This window comes from Anser brachyrhynchus, assembly GCF_964034855.1.
Source record: "Anser brachyrhynchus genome assembly, chromosome: 2".
NCBI lineage: Eukaryota > Metazoa > Chordata > Aves > Anseriformes > Anatidae > Anser > Anser brachyrhynchus.
Genome location: NC_137695.1, coordinates 95,739,230 through 95,761,759, shown reverse-complemented (window position 1 = coordinate 95,761,759; position 22,530 = coordinate 95,739,230). Strand labels below are relative to the sequence as shown.

At 36.7% G+C, this 22,530-nt stretch overlaps 1 protein-coding gene across 12 annotated transcripts in view; it reads left to right on the top strand.

The window, feature by feature from the left end:
* Positions 1-22,530, top strand: part of LOC308190113 (uncharacterized protein) — a 252,343-nt gene that overhangs the window by 49,761 nt on the left and 180,052 nt on the right. For 7 of the 12 annotated variants that reach the window (XR_013946902.1, XR_013946903.1, XR_013946904.1 and 4 more), the window contains exon 6: positions 11,709-11,862. The exons of 3 other annotated variants lie outside the window; for them this stretch is intronic. The gene's annotated coding sequence lies outside the window, so the exon portion shown is untranslated. Of the gene's footprint in view, positions 1-11,708; positions 12,520-13,520; positions 14,495-22,530 lie in introns of those variants that run through there. 2 more of the 12 variants (XR_013946915.1, XR_013946916.1) reach the window with 2 other exon arrangements.

Here is a 22,530-nt window from a genome sequence, read left to right as displayed (position 1 = left end):
TTACCATGCTACTAGTAACTATACTAGTGACAAGAAAACTAGTGACCATGCTCCTTACATTCGGTCACCCTTATGAAATGCTTTGGAACTTGGAACTGACAGTCACTTTCTTCAAAATCTTGCCCTTAATACCTTGCCTGATACATTTCATTATGAAATGTTACTGAATGTGTTTAGTGGGTATTTCATTTACAATTTACAATGTTATCTAAAAAGAGTAGCTGATGAAGGAAATTCTTTACTTGTAATTTGACTAATTTTTCACTAAATTTTTAAAAAACACATTTTCCCAGTGTTACCAGGGTGGGGGGTAGGAGCTGGGGGTTGGGGATGAGGGATGAGGGGGGAGAGAAAAACTGTGATGTTTTCAATTTTATTCCCCCCCCACACCATTTATGAACTGCTTTGAACAAACTAATGCCAATCTTTTTGTTAACCCTCGAAGGGCTAAACCTTACTTCTTACATTTTACTTCTCATTTTCAGCCCAGCCCAGAATCAGTGAAAACAATCATGAACAGCACAGAGAGTATTTAGCTTCTGTCCTGGTAATGAAGAGCATGAACAAGTGGAGAATTTTGCAAAAGGAATATGTCTATATGAAACATGCATTCTTATTTGCGAACCTAATCAGTTAGAACAAAGGTTCTGTGTGTTATTTCCAAAGATTATTCCTAACCACTTCCTTCAGTGCCAGGTTCAAGAAGAAATCCAACCATTCAGAGTAAATTTCTAGTTTAATGATTTTAGGTAATCACCCAGCCTTTTGGCTTCCTTTAGAAAGCTTCCTGTACTACCATTTGTAGTGCAGGGCCCTGGTTTTAGAAGACAATTTTTGTGATTCAGATCTCAAGATGCTGCAAAGGTATGAGTTCTGATTTTCTACTTTGAAGCTTCAGACTGTTAGAGAGCCAATTCTCCTTTTCAGCAGATAGTGTGATGTAATTTATGTATGAATTAAAAGTTCTCTGCTTACCTTGTAAAAGTTATGAATTTCTTTTTTTTCCATAATATGTCAGTCTTTGCATGTATGACCCAGGGCAGAATTTGGGCATCTGATATCAGATCTATACACAAACTGTCTGTGGCACCATGTCACCTCAGATTTAGGTGATTTTTGTCTACTATGTGTCCACTTCTGTACAGCATGGAGTTCTTGACATTGCCAGTAAACTCTTACTGGCACAGATGGAGCCTAAACAAAATTCCTAAATCTCTGAGGTGACCATATGGTCAATGAAAAAAAAAAAAAAAAAAAAAAAGACACAAACATTTACTCTTTAATGGTCTTTCTAGTTTAGGGAATCTGATAGGGAAAAAATATCAAACAAGCTCATTGTTTAAGAGAGTTAAACAAAATCTGAGAAAAAAAAATCCTGCAACTAGAACTTCTGATGTGATTTATTGCAGTTCTCCTAAGCAGTAAAACTATATCACCAACAAGTAATAGTTCTTTCATGCCTGTTTCTTTCTTCTTCTGCAATTCCGAGATTAATATTAAACCTCAGAAGCCATTGTGATACCAAATGATTGTTTGTCATACTTAGTTTTTCAAAGAGTAAGTTATTTCCAAGCAGAAAGCTAAAACCTCATAATACTGTGCAAAGTAAGTATGAAACAGATCTTAGAACACACCAAGATATTTTGTATAGCTGGCAGCTAAATCCTGTAGCACACTCAAAACAGAAAGAAACACTTTTTACTGAATCTCAGGTTTAACTTACTTCCACATCGAGTGCTCCTTTTCTTACCAGAAATTTGCCATCTTGTCTTGTGGAAGGTATGCAGAACAGAGATATCTTTATATCTTCCTTTCCCCCCACCATCTCTAGCCTCCTTTCTCAAGCTCTAAAGGATTAGTCTCTGATTGGAAAGCATCAGTCAGCTGCTGATATTAATGTAATAAATATAATTTATTTTATTTCCACTGAAAATATTAATTAAATATCCAGAAGCTGTAATCAGAGCTGCAGTGTTTGAGGCATTTTTAATAATTAATGTCTGTGTGAAAACACAGAATGTAATGGTGCAGTCATCTCTATGATCTCTGCTTATAAAAATGTTTGCTGTAGCAATACTGAAGCATTGCAATGTTGAACTCTTGGAAAGATTGTAGAATTTTTTTATTGCAAAGCAAGGGAATAAACAGAAACATGAATGAAAAATTTGAAGGGAGCATAAATATGTCCCAGTCATGACTCCCACCATTTCCATGACGTTGTGTTCAACAGCAGAAAAAGAGATGGTGTGCTGTTAAACTACTCAGAATATCCTAAACATGAATAGGCCACAAATTCTGTCCCTCTTGCATATTATATAATAGCTTTGTAGTCACATATTCTTTTATATTTGTGCTATATCCTTCTAATTTATATCAGACCAAGCTGGGGCCTTTGTGTCAGCAAAAGTTGTACTGCAAATCTATGCATTTTTTGTGATGGAGAATCCTGATTTAGGTACAAGTATTCTCTTGATAACCAGATCCCAGTCTCCAGTTCCTAGGCTTCTCATGCAAGGTTTATTCTCCTGCACCTCATTTCTCCAGTTAGAGCTTGATGCTTAAGACCTCAGACATCTTCTTATAACCATTCCTGTTGTCTTTAAACAATTAACCTTGTGCTTCTCCTTCCTTTTTAATAACTCTGCCATTCTCTTCACTGGATCGATAGTTCTCATCTTTCTCATCACATTCCTTATCAAGCCATTTACTCACACCTTTTCTTTCTCATGTTGGTTGTTTTGCCCAGTCAGTTTGATGTTTACCCTCTACTACATTCAGCTCTGTCTCTAAGCTGTTTCTTGACACACAACTTCTACCTTTCCAATAAAAAAATATAAATTCTGTTTAGTTCAGCTAGCCCAGTCTCAGTTTTTCTTATGGCTCCAAGTATCTGCCATTTCCTTAAACCTCTTCAGTAGTTCCAATGTCTTTCTGGAGATGTGCGAATTAGTTCTCTGCCAGCAACTGGATATATGCTTACCCAGCAAGATGATGAAGCAAATTTAGAAAGGGAGTTGACAGCTTGTTTTATTGCTGCTGTAGTGGTATGTTGGAGTTATTGCTTGGAATTGTACAACTTCTGTTCACTTGACTGTCACTTGTCTTCAGGGAAACTCTTAGTCATAGTACAGTTCTTTATGAAAATTACGTATACTGCCAAAAATATGTTCTGTTTTCCAAAATCATGATTTTTTTTCATGCATCCTCAGGGAAATGAGCCTTTACATATGTAAATATATCTATATCTATACACACACATATATAAGTTTTTTGATATATTTATTTCCATTCAAATAAAACATTTACTATATGGTATAAATAAAAACATTATATATACTGTCTATATAAGCATTTTACAAATCTAATATATACATGGGGGTTTATACACCTACATTTATACACAAAATGAAAAGTAGTAGTATATTTTCTCACAGTATTGTGATATTTATTATTCAGATACATTCATTAGCTGATGGAAAGTACATTATGTTTTGCACTAATTACCCTACTTGTTTAGGTATGCTCACTTATTTGTGTCATCCAATCTGCAGCCACTGAAAGGGAAAGGGTACCATTCCCTCCATTTTTTCCTTTCTTGGCTGAATGCTCTCCATGTTTGTGCTACATGACTGTACTACCTCCAGCACCCACTGGATATGTGTGGTGACTTTATTTGCTAAAAAAGCAGGAAGAAACAAAACAAAACAACAACAACAACAAAACACACTCACATTAGAAATCTAGGTAGTTTTGTGGTGGATTACTGGGTGAGTGAGTTCAGTCTAATGACAAAACAGTTCCATGTAGACAAGGTTATTGTAAGTTTTCATGTGATAGACATCCATTCCTTAACCAGTAATATAAATGGATTTTAAAAAGCACTTGGTTAATCTCCAAACACTTCACAGGGCATGCCAGGAAGTCATTGGAAGTGTATTTGAATACCAGAAAATAAGTACAGCTTTCACCACTGAATCAATCTACAGCTGAAAATGTGTGTGAGCTTTTATCAAGAAAGTTTTGTAATATTATGGAGCAATGCAGTGGTATTCTTAAATGTGTAGTGTATGAAACAGTGCATTAGCTAACATAGCATTTAGCTCACACTGGGATCTCTTCAGCAATACACCTGACCAGCAACTGGGGAGATGAACTGGAGGATTTTCATTTATTCTTAGAAAATATTTTGATTTTTTTTTTTTTTCAGGCAAATGAATTATCACTTGGGGAGTGTGTACATGTGTGTGAGAGAGAGAGAGTGAGAGAGAGAGGATGGCACAGGAGGGGTGTTCAGGTAGTTACAGTGATTTGAGAAGATGTAGTTACCAAATATTTGCAGCCTCGACTTAGGCTGGTACCTCCAGACACCTGGTTGGAACCTGAGTGATTTTTATTTGTCTTGTTATCTCCTGGACTGAAAAGAGAACAGATAAGTTCTGGAGGCCAAATAGTTCTCAGCAATTAACATGTTGGCAGCTCCAGTGTCTCAGGTGAAAATACCCTCCGGCTTACTTTCCATTTCTGCATCTTGTTGTTACCTGCGTTTTAATAATAGTAAACCATGACAAGGCTGAAATCTGAAGTATCAAAAGATAAAGCATATTAAGGCTTTGCTCTTTGCAATACCTTTTTATCAGCTGATCTTTTTCTCATCTCCTGACCACACCCTTGCAGGAGCTGCTTACCTGCTGTTGCTTCCCAGTGGTAGTTGTGGTTTTCATTACCCTTTGTCGAATCTGTCAAAACTACATAAACTTAATTTGTTTGTGCAGCTCACCTCTTAAAATACCCTTTCATAAAGCCAGTTAAACAAACATAATTTCAGTCTTTTGATCTTTTATCTTCTCTAATCCTAAATATTTTGTCTTCATATAAATTTGGCTATAAATGGGAAAGGTTTCTTTCAGTGCCTTAGTCTTGAATATGCCACTCCTTTGGTGCTGCTGTCTTTCACTGCAAGTTTTTTTTTTTTTAATTTTGTTAAAGGCTACTGCAACTACCTTGTTCTTCTTTTTTCCCTATTTGTACTTGTATGTGCACAAATACTCAGTATTGGGTTCTGAGATTGCTCTACTTCTCAGGAGCTTTTTTTTTACATTATGCTGTTTCTTCAGTGCTTGAAACTCTGCAATGCGACGCCCTGAAGGAGGGATTGTTTTCTTGTCTGCCCAGGCTCAGTGATATGTTTTTTGCTCACAAGGTACAATATAATGTAAGAAACACATTTATTTCTCTCATCTTGTATGGGATTGGAGTGGCAGGTAGAAAATATGTAGAGTCTGTCTGATCTGCTTTGTAGGAAGCTTATTCCCTATTTAAATTATATGGGTGAGTTAACTTTGTCCTGAATGAATGGTGAAGTTAACACGGTAGTTAACATAACTTAGTTATTTCTAAGTGGTTCTGAGAAATGATAGAAAGTGTTCTTCAGCTACTAGCAATTGTCACTTACTTGGCTCTATTGGGTAAGATGCATTTATTAATACTCATGTAATTCTCTTGTTCTTAGCTGTCACATGTACACAGCTGATTTACACCAATTCACGTGATTTCAGCACCCAACAAGACTTGTTGCATTCAAGTCTTGTGCTAAAACTCACTTCTGTGACTTCAGACTGTGCACGTCAAATTTCCTGTGCGGGATGAAGGAGATTATTGTCCCTACAGCAAGGTTGCTCAGCCACCAGGCTGGGAGCCCTCCCAAAGTCCTAAGCCATCTGCCTCGTAGTACCTCATTTGTAAATGTCTGCATAAATCTTCAGCTCTGCCAGTATTTGGTTACTAGCAAAGAAAGAGAAGGTAGAAACACTTCAGACCTCTCTTTGGCATTATTAATTACACAACACTTGGCCATGGCTTCCTCCTCCCTGCTCCATCCCTGGCTGCCTGTCAGTATTGCAGCTACGTTTCTGCTTTGGTGGGTATGCTGTTGGACGTGTTGTCCATTCGAGTTGTTTCTCCCACTCTTGAGTCTATTCCGACTGCACCTCGCCAGTCTTTGGATGCAGCCATATGTAAAGCTAGGCTCTCCAGGGAGGTAGAGCTGATTTATGATTTTTGGCTTGGCGGCATGTTAACAAAGCTGTAGGGAAGAGGTGTATACAACATACTGTTGCTGTAGCCTTGTAGTTTTTTTTTCACTGCATGCTCAGTTTCAGGACTGACTTTTACATGCCAGCAGTATCTGAGGGAACTTCTTAATTCTGTTTTAGAGCTTTTTGTTCTGTAGAAAAGCCACTGAGATATCTCTAGGACAAGACTTAAATATATATGTATATATATATAAAGACTCATTGCTTATGATAGTTTTTTACAGAGATGTTCAGTGCGGAAGGATTTTTGTTGCAAAGATGAGACACTGGCTTTCTACTTCCCTGTATTAATTGCAGTAGCACAGTGTTCTGGTCTGATAATGCTTTTATGCACTGTGGTCTGATATTAAGGAAGGATCAGGCAATTAGGCAGCTTTCCATAAAGGCAAGTTTCTGTAATTTGGCAAGTTTCTGAATATTGAAACAATGCAGGGATCCATTGCTAATAACTATAATTTTAGGAAGGAAAAAAAACCCAACAACTTAAACACTCGATGTTGACAGGTAGTGGTGCCTTCTTTCAAACCAGGTGTGCTGAGAGTGAATACGAAGAGATGAAGCTTTATGGCGAAATGGAGAATCTTTGACTCCCCTACCCCCAACCTTTAAAAGGAAACACTAAATTGCTATAAATCAAAGCTGCTATAAGGATATTTTGGCTGAAGATGACGTTTTGTTAGTTATTTGCTTGGGGCTGTCAAGTATTTCCTGTTGATCTGTTTCTTTTTATATATTAAATTGCACAGTAAGTCAAATTTTACACTTTGTTATTTGTGCACAATAAAAATATTTGATTGTCATTTGCCAATAATTAACACTTATGCATATATTCCTTGAAAGTACACTTTTGTGTTAATATATATTTTATACCTTTTAATTCTTTGACATTTTGTAGAAAATCAGTCTTCATTTTATTAAGCTTTAGGGATTACTTTGTGATTTAATTTTATATTTTTTTTAAGCATCTCTTTGCCATGTTTTTAAGTGCTTTTATTTATATGTTTATACTTCTAAAATATTTTGGAAGCAACTCCAGAAACATGCCTGGAAAATAGTTTGAATGAAGTGCTATTCAAATAAATTTATTTAACAGTGTTCACTTAACAGGTTTGTATGTATGTATAACCTGTGTGCTTTAAAGTCTGGCTGCTTCTATTTCAAACATGAAGAAAGACTTATGTACTTGAAAACCTGCCTGCTTTTTCAACTGCATTTGCTGGTGTAATATCAGATACTAAAACAGAGACTGTGATTACTATACCCTTTACTGCCGATGATACAAAAATGGTGACTGCTATAGGATAACTTGTTTAAAAGGAAAGAAATAAAACAAATCTATTGAATGTAATTCTAGCTTATTTTAATAGTGGGCAACAGTGGGAATGATGATGTAATCATAAAACATCAGTAAGTGCTTCATAAGAGTAATAATTTATAATAGAGTATTTAGACAGGGGTTGTGCAAAGCATTTCAAAAATAAAGGCAGCTTGGAATTTCCTATTTAAAGTTTATTTAGGAATTGTTCTTTATAAAATTTGAGACTGCCTTTTAAACGGTACCCATTTTACAGAGAGCTGTATCCTGAACTATCTGTACTATTTACACATTTTCTGTATGCATTGCCTCCTGAATTAACATCTTCTTTAATCAATGCAGAAAAACAAATGAAGTGGTAAGATTTCTTCTTAAAAGAACTCCCTGTGGCAAGCGTGGCTTTTCTTAACAGTGCCTGTAAAGGTGATGCAGACTGTCTATCTCTTGCAGCACCAAACTCTCTTCAAGTAGATAGATTCAGATATGTACAACAGACATCATGAGCAAGTCAGTCGTAACACAGTGCAGCAGGCGAGGTGATTCAGCAGTATTCTTGAAAACAAAGTACTCAGAGCTTGTAAATCCTCAAGGCAAGTGACTTTGTCCTTACTATCCAGAAAACATCCAGACCAGATCTCATTTAAAGTTTCTCAGTGGTCCAAACAGACAAATGATAAGTAAATAAACTTTCATTCTCTCTCAAAGAAAGATGTAGATTCCACCTTGAAAATACATTCAGTGGGTTACAGATGTCACAGAAAAACAGATTTTCTGCAGCTCTCAGTGTACAGAAGTCTGGATTTTTTTTTTTCCCCATTGAACTGGGCCGTTAGCTAGCAAAGAAAAGCAGTTTAAAAGTACTTTGGCAGCTTTAGTATGCTCAAAATGTACACTTATTGCCATATCATATCAAACACATTTGTAGCCTCTTTCACGCTAAACTTTTCTTAATGTGCTTTACAGAAACAGATCAACATATTAAAGGGACACTGTCAAGGTTGTTACTCTTAAAAATTGACCTACTTTGACACTGGTCCAATAGTGAAGCTTTTACCTCTAAGATTTGCTCTGTGTACTTCTTCATGAATAATTGTTCTATACAAGTACTAGATATAAATACAGGCTTAAATTAATTTTGTATAAAGAGGGGAGTTTAAGACAAGATTATGCAATGGTTAGAGCTTAATTTGGGGATCTTCAGCAGTGTTTTTTCATAAGGTTCAGAAGTAAATGCTGTTACCATCAGTGTGAGATTTCTGAGGGGATCCCAGTGCAAACACAATGTGTGACTCAAGGGGCTAAATGTATGCATTGTCAGGTTGATACATACAGAAATGACTAAGATCTATTGAATATCTGCATCAAGTAAGATGTCCATTCAGACAAAAAGTGTTTTCTGGCTTCTTGAGCTTACTAGTTGTCTTCCAAAAATGGTTTGCTTTCATTTGCTTGGAGCAGGTATTCTCTACTTTCCCACACATTAAGCACTATGTTAGAAATGAGGTACTAATTAAACACTTAAAGTCTTGGACCTGCCAGCAGTTTAGTTTATGGGTACTGATTCAGCAAAGCATTAGTGCAGTTCATCGCTTGCCAGACTGGAAAAAACTATCACAGACAATTGAATTTATTTCCATGACTGTCCCATTCAAATCCTAGATTTTTGCCAGTGCATTATACTCTTGGGGCTTATTCATTAAAAAAAAATAAAAATAAAGTCCATACTCTTCAGAGACAAATGTCTGTAAAGAAAATGAAATAGAGTGATACCCCAGCAACTCGGTTGAATATCAGTACTGAGCTCATATTGTTTGCCGTTTCCCTCCTAAGTTGTCCTAATGACAAGTATTCTGAAGTACAGCACGGATACACTTTTAAAAACAACATGTACTGATCCAAAGTGTGGACATCCATTTTAAAAACTGAAATTCTGTGCATTGCTATTCTGGTCAATTCTGTTACAAAAATCCAGTTCTGGGTGCATGGCTGCACATGACTGACATCTCATCCCATCTCTATTTGTATTGGCTAGTAATATTAAGAAAAGAAATTACTCATAGCTGATGTTTTCATGACAACAGACCTGATGTTTTTACAGGAAAGCTGACATTTGTAAAGTCCTGTGCCAAATCCCATGCCAAGTCCCACATTTCCCAGGAGGTGCAATTTGGCAATAGTTTTGCTGGATCCATACCAAAGAGAGAATTTAGCATCCTCCCACAAATAATTTGTAAGCCAATGCTACTGGAAAGCAAGTGAGCAGTACCTATTCATCTACATAAACTGGTTTAATGTATTTAACAAAGAAACATTTTATTTCATTATTCGGTCATACTGTTTGTCACACCTGTATAGCTATCAGAAAGACCCACACTTTGTTTCAGAAGTCTAGTTCAATGAACTAGAACAGCACAGCTATTTATTTTGCTACTGTATTTCTTCAGTGGCTCAATATCTAATAATGCTTCATGGTACTAATATTTGGGGATTTGGCTGTCGTGAGAAATGAACTGCCAAGGAAGTACTTATTTTAACAGAGATGCTATGTTGAGAAGGGTATAGACTTGCAATTCATTTTGTAATGTCAGAAAAATTTGCTATGTTTGATTTTTTTTGCTTTGCTCTCTTCTTTGGGGAATTAATTTTTACAACAAATGGACATTACAGATGGATTTTAGAAGTGATTCTGTGCAGTTTTCATGGACGCCTCTGGCTAGCTGAAGGCTGCCATCGTAAAACTGTTGCTACCAGGCAGGCTACTCGGTTGGTCTTCACTCCCATTTTTCCCCCCTTCCCCTCAGGAAAATTCACCGAAGTTTGTATCCCTCCTGGCTAACCCCGTAGCTGTCTTAATAACCTGAAGCCTATCCCCAGGCTAGCTGTCTTGGTACTTTCTCATCCTCTGTCTTGCAAACCCAAATGTAGTTAATGTGACTTCAGCAGAGGGTCAGGATTACTCCAGGCCTGCTGTCGACTCTCATCTGTTTTTGAGCTGCTTTGGGTCCTAATTCAGGGTTTCAGCAAGAGATGCGCACGAATCTCTACATGGCATTTCTGACAGCTCTCCTGTGTCCACCTGGAGCATATTTGCTTGTTTGACGCAGGGCAATAGAAAAACGTTCAATTATTTGGGTTCAGCTATAGATATGGGCCAAATATATAATGTGAACCCAACACTTCACTTAGAATTGCTCTTAGGATGAATGGAGCAACAATGCTATGTTTACAGCACAGATGCGATCAACATGCTATTTAACTCCCATTACTGCTTTGAAAAACCTGGTGTAGTCTCCACAATTTTGAATACTTTGTCTCGATAATAAACTAGTAACTGAAGAAACATGATTTGCCACCGAAGCATATGTACACTAAAGGGTGGTGATTTTTTTTTTTTTTGAGATCTGTTTTCAATTCTTTCTGTTTATCATCCTTAACTTTTGTTACTCAGTCCAAGTGCTATAACCATTACCATTTCTACCAGTAGTTTTAAAATTTGGATTTCTTCTGCTTTTTTCAACATTTGCCAAAGAAAACCTGTCTTGTTTTTATCTCTTTTAATTGTATGGTCTAACTGCCTGTTCAAAGCAGGACTAACCCCAGAGTTAGGTTGTGTCCCATTTCTGTTGTTCTTCATATTTCTTGTTCATATACTAATTATGTGTAGTGTTTTTTTATATATACAATGTTCATTGCATAGGTCCTTGATCCAGAAAAATATTAGAATGTCACTGTACATTTTTAGTGCATAGGCATACATCAACATACCTTTCAGACTGTGGTGTATCCTGCAAAGCTATACAGTGTCATATAAATAAATGATCGGTTTGCAAGGACTGTGAGAAATGAATATTACAATATTCCTGGATATTACTGCTTTAACTAGGTCTTTTCAGCTTATTCAGGTCATTTACTTTCCGATTTCATGGTGTTAATGGCCTCCACCTAAAAGGATTTCCAAAATACAGGGAGCCACATTTCATTACTTGCATATTATTTCTTCCTGATGCTTACTGAAGTTCATCAGTTATTACTGATATTTCTCTTATATTCTGTAATTTAATTCTTATTTTAACTTTCTTTGCATTCCAAATTGACTTGTGAACATACACCACTCACTTGTGAAACTATAGCACTAGATATATTGTTTGTGTCTTTTTGTCTTGGTCAATGGAATGTCCAAATGAGTTTTTTTCTTAACATATGACACTTTGCTGATTTATTTTTTTTTTTTTTGTGCGTGTATGTGTGTGTATGTGTCTGTGACTGACACACTGACTTCATTTTTAATGCCCCTCTTGCAGCCGAACTGGAACTTGAGCTCTCCAGAAGTGGTCCCATGTGCAGAGTGCAGAGTGTTGTGCCAAAATATCCGGAGGAATTCCTAGGAAAAGGGAAGGCATTCTCAGTGGTAGAAGAAAAAGAAATGGCAATATATTTGCAGTGATCCTAGATGAAGTATGTTTACTTTTGTTCATGTATTTTTAATAGAGAAAATTTTTGTTTATGTTCCAATGGAAAGAGTAAGAGATGTTGTTCCAAGCATGCCATTGAAAGACAGATCTTTCTCTCTCAGTAAAAGAGGTCTGGTGGCCCTCTGTGGCAGTGATGATATAAAAATGCCATTAACTTGATTTTTAATGAAAGCATCAAGTACATATTTCATATCCACTCAAAGAGAAGAGCTGTCTTGATTTTTCTGTCCTGTATATTCACAAGGAAATACAACTGCATTGTCTGACTCTGCACTTTTGCCTGATCAGAGCAATTTTCCTGCTTGTCATGCATAACATTACTACAGCTTTAAGCAATTAATTGGATAGTTCTGTACTAAGATATCCACAAACTGAAGACTTGTGGAGCATAATAGATGAGCTGTCTGCAGCAGAACTGCAGCCTTAAAGATGACAACCTGCAACGTCCAGCAAAATTTCTTTCTTGAGTGGCAGTCCTTATTACTGACATACATTTGATGTATGCTAAGCGCTATCCATTGTGTGTCAGTTTATAGACCTTTAATTCTGCAGACTTTTCAAATTTGTTTTGAAATTCTCTGTATGAGTTTTAGGACAAAGCCTCATAGACTGAGATCCTGCCCAGCTCTGCTTGAAGATTGCAACCTCATTGTAAATCTCATTTTGTAAAAAGTAGAATCTGGATGTCTTTGACCAAGTTTCCTTGTCTTATCCTGAAATGTACTATGCACTGACTGGCTGTCACTCTCCACCCTAGAAGAAGAAGAGTTTGTTTCGTGCACACCATAATGTTTTTGGTAGAGGGGTGGTAATGGCTGGCACATCACTAGTGATGAGAAATGATCTGAAGTGTAAGGTTTAATTTCTCCAATAGCTCAAAATTTCTGTATACGCAGCTTATAGCAAAGATTTATTTCTAAAACTTTCTGCAGCCACTGAACAGAGAATTACTGCAGTTTGTAAATCACTAGCCCCTTGACAATAGATGACAATGAAGAACAGTCAGAAAGTAACAACAACCAACCCCTCAAATTCAGTTGGTTTGTAAGCCTTTTACTCCAAAGCAGCCAAACAAAAGTGGGACATGCTTAATCTGGATAATAACATTACTAATTATGCACAATTATTGTTATTCATTTATTTTTATTAAAACTTTTTTTTTTTTTTTTGGAAAGTGAGCTAGTCATTAATTTCAGAGAGAAAAATACACAATCTGAAGGTGGCAAGGTAGTGCAATGACTGACACATTACTGCCCAGGTTTTACTTACATTTGATTATAGCAAAGTCTTCTGTCGTAATATCATGTCCTTATTATTTTAATGGTAACTGGTGTTATTTTTCTTAATTAAGACAGTGATTTAATAGCATCTTTTAAATGTAGTAGTTAGAACAGTTTTAAGTGGAATGAAAATAGAATAAAACATTTAAATAGCCATAAATATATTTTGAATTCATATACTCGGACTTTTCCCTTTAATTCCCAGATCTGTGGTATGTCATACAATTGCAGATAACTTTGAACTTTCTGTCCACACACTCCACATATTTGATGTGAATCATTTTCAGGACAGACCACAGCAATTTAAGGAGCTGCATGTACTTACAGTAGTTAACTCACTATTTTCTCCCCTTTTGTCTAGTCTGGTCCTGGTGTGCTCTGGTGCTGGTATTTCAGGATAAATGGGATTGTGTTGTGGCCAAGTAGATGCTGAGAGAGAGTAGAAAAGGCTAAAGCTTGACTGCTGAAGTCCTTCCCAGGGAATTTAAAGCTTGCCAACATCCTGCTGTAGTTTCTGAGTCAGGTAATATCCTTTCCAAAACAGCCATTTAGTAACACAAAATCCTTTGAAACTTTTGATTGAGGGCAGCCATTGTCACATTAAGTCAAGTTCCTCTAAGCAATTAACAAATTGACTGGTTTCAGTAGAGCCCATCCCTGGCTTTGCAGTGCTATTTTTAGGAGTTACAATGGTGTTTGCTGCCAGACAAGATTCATCAGCTACAAGCAGAGGAGCAAAAATTAGAAAAGATTAAGAAAAATTGCTTTTTCTTTGTTTTGTGAATTAACCAAAAGTAAAACCTTAAAAAAAATAACAAAAAGAAACAAACAAGCAAACAAACAAACAAAAAAAGAACAACATAAAAATAATATAAGTTAAAGATAAAACTTGAGTGTGTTACTTGACTTGGAACGTTAATTCTTTATATATATATAATTCTTTATATATATATATATGTATAATTGAAGCCCAGTGACAATGGGGAGGCTGTCCAGTGTGGGATCTGAAATGAAAGATACTATTTCTCTTCAAACTAATGGCTTTGTCTTGTTTGGTAGCTTAACTGGAATTTGTGTTCTGCTATGCCTTCATGGTATCTCCAAGATTTATGGTTCAGAATCTTCTTGCTCCGTCTTCCCCTTAGTCAGAGCTTCTTCTTCAAGCTGCATCACACACCATAGTGTTTCCTGGTGCTTGTTTAAATGCACTGAATAATTATCTTGGTCCTTCTCCATTGACTAGCGGGGAAAATAAAAGGAGGCAATAAGACACTACTACCCTTAGTTAGAAGTTTTGATGTGAACCTCTCATCTTCAGGAGAGGCCAGACAGCAAGCCAACCATGAGGGCAGGGCAGACTTTTTTTTTTTTTTTTCCAATTAGAAGGAAATGTGGGCAACCAGTGTATAATAACCTCAGTGGGTACTCTATTAGTCAGAAATGCCCTTGGGCAGAGGGTTCTTGCATGACTAAGTTCATTGCTAAGTTCTTTTCTTGCAGGATCTTCTTCCTGCATGATGGGCTACTGAAGAGAGTATGGCACCTATGTGGCACTTCTCTTATAAACTCTATTGCAAAACTAGTCTGATGCACCTGTTTTCTTCATCCATCTAATTGCTGACCTGGTTTGCTAAACATATCTTTATATATATATACACATATATATACATATACATTGCTGCAGCAATGTAACCACTAAACTCTATCCAAAAAAGAAAAAATACATAATTAATCTCTTCCTTATTGCACATCCTAATAGAAAAGAACAACACTTTATTTTTATGTATATATCATTTTTCTTCAAGTTTCAGATCTTCAGTGAATGAAAGAAATCTTTCTGCTAGTAGGACTCAGGATTAGGCCTATATTACCATCTCGTTTATTTACAAGTTTGTTCTACAAAGTTCTTGGTATCAGTGGGAATTTAATTTACAGGGTCAGTGTGTATCTGTTTTGTCCAGCCAGTGGGTGGCTAGGGGAAAGCCAGTGGTGGCAGGAAATGAACAGAGACGTTTACTTAGTGATCAGCTAAGCCAGGGCATGAATGGGCATAGCTACTTGAATTTATTCCTTGTCCAGATCAGCAAGGAAGTTTAAATACAATCTAGAGGGATGCCATGTTAGTGACATTACCAATCATTTTAAAAAAAAAATATGAGTACAGCATCTCTTACAGCATGCAAGAGATTTTGTGTGATAGAGGTAAATGTGTTACTAACACCCAATACCACACAAACAATTCTAGTAAGATTCTGAATATTACCAATTCTGGTAAGAAAAGAAATAAATTACCATGTAAAAATAGCTATGAGGTATTTAAAAATAAATATTGTAATAATTTTTATTGTAATAAGTATGTCAATACATTTTAAAATTCGTAAGTCATGTTTTAGAGCTGATGGACGATATGTTCTTTATAGACAACCTAAAAATTCAGAACAACCTAAAATTCAGAATAAGAAAGCAAAGATGTGACTTTGCTATCAGCCTTTTTATTTTGAATTGTATTTTTTTCTTAACAAGCATAATTGTTTAAAGCAATGGAGCAGGCTTATCAGGTCTCTTAAGCATTTAAGGTGATTGGAGGCAATTCAAAATGACTTGGACTTCTTCCTGTGCCACAAGGAAACCACACTTGCAGAAGCCTCACATTTGTCAATGGGTTGGCTGGTCAGTATGCACACTTCAGCAAAACTTGTTGGGACAGTTTTGCAATAGTAAAATTTTTGTTACGTATCACATTTCAGAATCTGTGTACACAAGTGATTGCTTACATACTGGCTCACTTAAGTAACCACTGATCTCTAAACAAAAGTACTGTAACAGTGAAAGAAGAGAAAGAAATGGAGAAAGCAATGGAGAAGTAAATTAGCTATATCTTGGCAGAAGATACTAATGAAATCTGTTTTATATCTTCAAAGAAGATAACAAAAGAAGGCTTCTGTGAACTGGTTAGCTGTGATCGATCAGTTTTTTTTGTGACTATAAATATTGTCATTAACAGTTCTTGCATTCACTTAAGGGGAAACAAGTAAGATGTTCTCTTTGGTAAACAGAGTATTATAAACCCTTGTCTCTTGATTTTGATTTGGCATGGAAATCAAGAAGAAATATACTGAGGTGCTGAAAAAAGCAATTTTTAAAATATCACTTTCTCTAAATGAGTGGTGTGTTTCAGTATTTTATATTAGAAACTGTTAGTGCCAAATCATAACCAAATTCTAACTTTCATAAGAGACTATGTATCATTCATAATGCTGCCAGTGTTTGCTCTAAATACCCAATGAAGTTACAGGTGTTTAATCTGTTAATGGTATTTGTTAAGAAGAGAGTGAGCAGTCATTCATCAGTACAACCAATTAAAACATGTCAGGTTCATGAGAAGATTTACAGTTTGTGAAACAGAATAGAAGAAAAATCTCCAAGCCTCCAACACAACATTTTTTCTGTGGGGGGAAAAGTGTGGACAGCCTGAATATTTAAGCGGATTTCCTGACACTCAGTTTAAGATAAAAAAACAAGAAAGAGTAAAAGAAACGTGGCAGGCTTTGCTAGTACAGTAATGAGCAATATTTTTTGCCATTTCAGTAAATATCTGTAGCTAATATGATTATTGTAAAGCCCAAGCATCCACTGTCAGTATTACATAACTGCCAAACTAGTGATTTTTTTTCCCCTGATGTGGAAAATGAGTTTCTGTGTGGGAGTGTATTTACCCTTGCTGGTGTCATCTGGTCCTCTATCTTCACACAATGTCATAATCTACATTTCACTCCTGTTGTTTTGCTCTTGCATTAAATATTTGTCATATATCATTTATTTCTGTCCCTGCTTCACAGGAACAAGAATTCCAGCAATTTGGTATATTTATTTGTGTACATTGTTCTTGTCCAGTCCCTCTGTAGCACCTGACACTTTGCTTTTCCCCTTCCCTTCTCTGTGTCTCTTTTGTAAAGGATTGAGCTGTGTTTTATCCCCTAATCCTTTCAAAATACCGTGTGCCTTTCTAAACGATAGCAACCTTCTGACAAGGCAAGGTGATGAGAATGCTGGAAGCCTCATCAGAAGGACCTGCTAAGTCTGTTGTGACAACAGGGGAGGGATGCTCCGACTTGCTCCGTTCGTGTGTGTCTGACAGAGGGGGAGAGAGGGTGGGCACCCGGCACCTCTGCTCCTCTCCTGTGCTGTCGCTCAGTCAAGCCTGCATCTCTCTCTGCCCCTCTGCTCCTTCATGCCTTTCTCTTTCCCCTCCCTTCCTAACTGCTGAAGAAAGGGTAAAATAGCAGAAGGCTTTGCTAAGAAATAAGCAATTCATGTTGAAATAGGCAAATTACCCTTTCCTGACTGAAAAAGAAGAGGGAGTGAGAGAAGCTAATTTGTGTTTGTGTGTGTTAGACACACTGAATTCCTGTACTGCAGCCTGGATCAGCTGTTATTTTAGTCCTGAATTCACTTTAAAGAAAAAGCTGCATTCTTTCTTATTCTTTTCCTACTTTTTCTTTTTCTTTTTCTTTCTTTCTCTTTCTTTCTTTCTTTCTTTCTTTCTTTCTTTCTTTCTTTCTTTCTTTCTTCTCAGTAAGGTCCTCATTTACATGAAGCTGTCAAGTGTTATGACATTTAATGTTAATAATGCTGCTTTCATTATCTTACTGTGTCTCTGCTGCACTCTTATAAGAACGACAGGTATAAAACAAATTTTTCTGATGGTATTGTCACTAGAGACACAGAAAGAAACTTGGCTAAGATGCCTGTCACAAGTCCCACAAGAAGGGCAAATGCCTTTCTGTCTCCATCACTCCATTCTTGTGGGGCAATAATCAGACCTCTCATTCATGCATTGCAATAGTATTCTCTAGTGGCATTCTCAGAATCATACTTTTGTGAACAGAAATAACTATAGAAAAGAAAGCTTTAACTGAAGCGCTCAGCCATTCTGATGATATTGCTGAGAAATAGAAGGACATTTTCCAACTAAAAGACATGATCATTGTCTCAAAGATGTTGATCAACCTGCAAAGTCATAAAGGGACACTGGAATGTCATTTTATGATGCCAGAACTTACATGATGAGCTGAAAAGAATATATCAAATGTATGCAACCTAGATATAGATTTTGCTGCTGTTACCATAACCAAAAAAGTTTTTTGATTCCTTACAGTGTTTTTCTTTGTTCTGCACTGTCAGAAGTCTGGAACTTCTGGTGCTGAAATGCATTAAGAGATAACAGCACATTATGTTCATTCTGTAGAGTAATGCCTATAAAATTTGATATGAATTAAAAGTCTCAAGAGCTACTTTGTAATGGGAAGGTTATTTTATTTGTTTCAGTTTATTGAAAAAAAAAAAGAAGATAAGACTAGATGATGGTCAGTCTCAAAAAACATTAGTAAATTCAGGGTTATAAATCCATGCTTTTCAATTCTTATTCCTGTGTTCACTCCAGTACGTGTACTGCCCCATGGAAGAAATACTGTTCTCATAAAATTCCTTCTGAGGTTTGAAAATCCAGGTGTCCTGGATAAGCATAAAATTTTGCGTGCTCCCTTCTGAAGGAAAGTTCAAAAGACTTAGAGGTTTTGTGTAATTTGGATAAGCAACTAGAATTTCATGCTTATCCAAACAGTGCTAAACTACTTAGTCTTTGAACTTGCCTTTAGAAGGGAGTACCAGAAGTATGTTAAAGGAAAGGAATATGTAGAAGGGTTCAAGGAAAGAGAAAGTACAAAAAAAAAGAAGGGTCTTCCTGTGTGTGTCTGTTTGTGTGTGTGTGTGAATATGGAAGTCTATTTTGTAGTGGTAGGGAAGACTTAACTTTGAAGGTAGCAGAAGAGAAAAGATCATGGAAATATTACACATGTAATCCAGCATTGTGCAGGATCAAGCCTTCGGGTCCCAACTTTCAAAGGAGCTGAAATTACATTTAAGCTCATAAGTATACTTGGTAAATTTATCAAAGTGTTTGAAAATCACTACAATAGACTGGGATCAGACTTTGAATTCTGCTCTGAAAGTAGAGGTGACAATTCTCACGTGACCCAATTTTCTTCCTTGTGTTGAAAACAACAAAGTAGCTGTGGTAGGATGTGCTAGTAAAATAACTGCAATTAGGAATCACTTGTCCTTCAATATGTTTCTCACAAATGCATTTTGTTTGCATTGAAATATGGGCTCAAATAATTAATCAGAACAGAAATTCTAATAAAGTGGCTATATACCGTGTTTATGATGGTTAGGTGAATGATTTTAAAACAGGATAAAGCAAGAAATGATAAACCGAAGTAATAGAGTCAAAATCATTTTTAAAAGGCAAAAATATTCAAGTCCCATATCAAAATCAACCATGGTTGCTTTACTGCGCACTTTATTAGTTTCCCAGTCAAACTAGAAGGTGTAATTGAAACTGAACTGAATACTGGCTGAATGGAGTAGCAGAAGAGAAGGCTCCAGGGAGACAGCTTATTGCTGCCTTTGAATACTTAAGTTTACAAAAAGGCTTACAAAAAGGATGGAGAAGAACTCTTTACTTGGGTAGATAATGATAGGACAAGGGGGAATGGTCTAAAACTAGAAGAGGATAGATTTAGATTAGACATAAGGAAGAAATTCTTCACTCTAAGGGTGGTGAGGCACTGGCACAGGTTGCCCAGAGAAACTGTGGGTGCCCCATCCCTGGAGGTGTTCAAGGCCACACCGGATGGGGCTTTGGCCAACCTATTCTGGTGGGTGGCATCCCTGCCTATGGCAGGGGGGTGGAACTGGATGATCTTTAAGGACCCTTCCAACCCAAGCCATTCTGTGATTCTATGATTCTATAGGAGAGCAAGACGGTGAACAGAGAAAAGAGGCAGGGAGGGGAATAGGGCAGGAAAGAAGAGGAAGGGGAGGTTTCATTGCAGTTCCTTTTAGGCTGATTTGGAGCCTTTGTTTCTTTGCAGATCCAACAGTGAAGCAAAAAGTACTTTGCAGGAGCATGCTTGTTTCATAACAGTATCAGGGAACTTCAAACATCCCTCTCCGTGAGCTTCCTGCTGGCACCTCGTACTTCTTACTTGTTTCCTGGTGCATCAAAGAATTATTAATGTGTATTATTGCTTACACTTTTCTTTATTGCACTTCAGAGAGAAGTAATCTGGCTTTTGCCGTACCTCATCTTGGAAAGGAGTGTGAGATTGTGTGAAGCAGAATCACAGATTGGTAAAGATTGGGAGGAACTCCTGGAGTGCATTTGGTCCAACTCCCCTTCTCAAGAAGGGCCACCCAGAGCAGGCTGCCCAGGACCACGACCAGGCAGCTTTTGAAGGTCTCCAAGGAGAGAAACTCCACAACCTTTCTGGGCAACCTGTGCCATTGCTCCGTCACCTGCACAGTACAGAAATGCTTCCTGGTGTTCAGATGGAATGTCTTGTGTTTCAGTTTTTGCCCATTGCTTCTTGTCCTGCCACAGAACACCACTGATAAGAGCCTGTCTCCATCTTCTTTGCTATTTGTAGTAACAGTGCAGTAGTTCCCAGTAGTTTGTTTTGTTTTGTTTTTAATGGTATCTTCACACACACACTTTTCACAGAAAAAAACAAAAGACCCTACTAGGTTACTACAATGACTGGACTCCTACACTCTGCAGGTGTATCACTGAAGGTCTGTACCCTTGTGAGCTGGCACCCCTCTGTGCTTCAGTATTGGCATCCCCTCTCACAAGACAGCACTTGCATGGTAAATTGCTGTGAGACAGCTGCTGTAATACAGATAACATATCAAAATGACATAGATGTAGATATTTCCAATCAACCAGGGATACTTGACTTCCATGGTTAAATTGCACATTTCTAAATAAGACAGCCACATCAAATTGCACTATCTTGCTGAAAATATATTCCTATAGGAATAGCAGCTCTTTGCAGTACTCATAGCAATAGACACTTATTTAATTGAATTTCATACTTTGGTGGGATTTGCAGCCAACAATATTAGTAGTAGTCTATTCAGAGAAAAAAATAATATAGAGAGTGATAAAGTGTAGGAAGGGTAAATTTATAGTCAGATTAGGGTATTTGAGAGTTGGCATAAATCTATTCCACTGAGAAACACAGATTTACTTCTTGGTTATTAAGACGTGTTGGACACTTCCATACTTTTGTTTTACTTCTTTTTCATCCATTTTTCTTTCTGGATGCGTGAGGATACTTACTGGGAGATGATAAAAAAATAAAAAAAATGATTCATTGATCTCCTATCATTGCTTGTCTTCTGTGAATTTTATCAATCTTGTGATTTTTCCCTCAGTGAAACGATAGTGAATTATAATGTGTTTTGCTGAGATGAAGCTGTTTCATATATACTGATGGAAGAGGTAGTATCTAGCTGGATGAGAAGGATGTTCAAGATGAAAGACTATCATTACTAAAATAATATTAAACCATAAGGATATAGATATATGCAGAATATTGAACCCACTGCTAGTATTTACTAATACGTAATATTTTTTTGCATGCCTTGGAAGTTATTGCACACATTCTGAACAGGACATAAAGACATTGAAAAAAAGGAAATGAAAAGCGAAGTTATCTCCAGTATTGCACAAACAGTAACATATTTTATATCTGTTGTATTATGCCCCCCACTGTGATCTTCAGACTACTGTTGCCTTCAACAACCCTTGTACACTACTTGTGTACTCCATTTTATACAGATCCTTATAACTGCTGTTCAACAAGATATTACCTAACTAGCTGCTAATCCATTTTGACTTTTTGGAGTGCTTTTGTAATGATATTTTTATTGTTATTTCTTTTACTGCTGTATTTCCATTTTCTCTTTACATTTCTTTTGTTTGTTTGTTTCCACTCAGGGTGCCATAATTAATTCCAAAGACAAGACAACAAGTGCAGCAGCAAAATCAACCAAATATGATCTCCTTTTTGTCACTTATGAAACTGGCTTTGCTGATATTTTTATTTGGGTGGTCAAGATTTAGAGGTTCCCAAGCAGCATTAGTGCAGCCAGACTGCATACTTGGATACTGCATAACCTGTTAAGGGCTGAAGGACCCAATCATTGTAAAAGGCATTGTTATCAAAATGAAATATTTCTTGCTTTAAAAAAGTGTATAAAATAATGTCAGTTTGCTAAGTTTCATCAAGTCCAAAAGTTTCATTTCATAAACAGCTCGTCTTTTTTCTTAAACCAGCAAAATGAAGGCTGGAGGGAGGCATGATTGTTTTGCCTCTTTTGCATGTTAAGGATGAAGGGAAGACCAAGGAACAACAGTCAACAACGAGGGGACAAAGAGCTTTTAGGAGATAGTGGTAGCTATAAAAACTGCTTACAAATTTTCTTGAAATAACTTAATATTGAAAATGAATTTTCTAATTTTT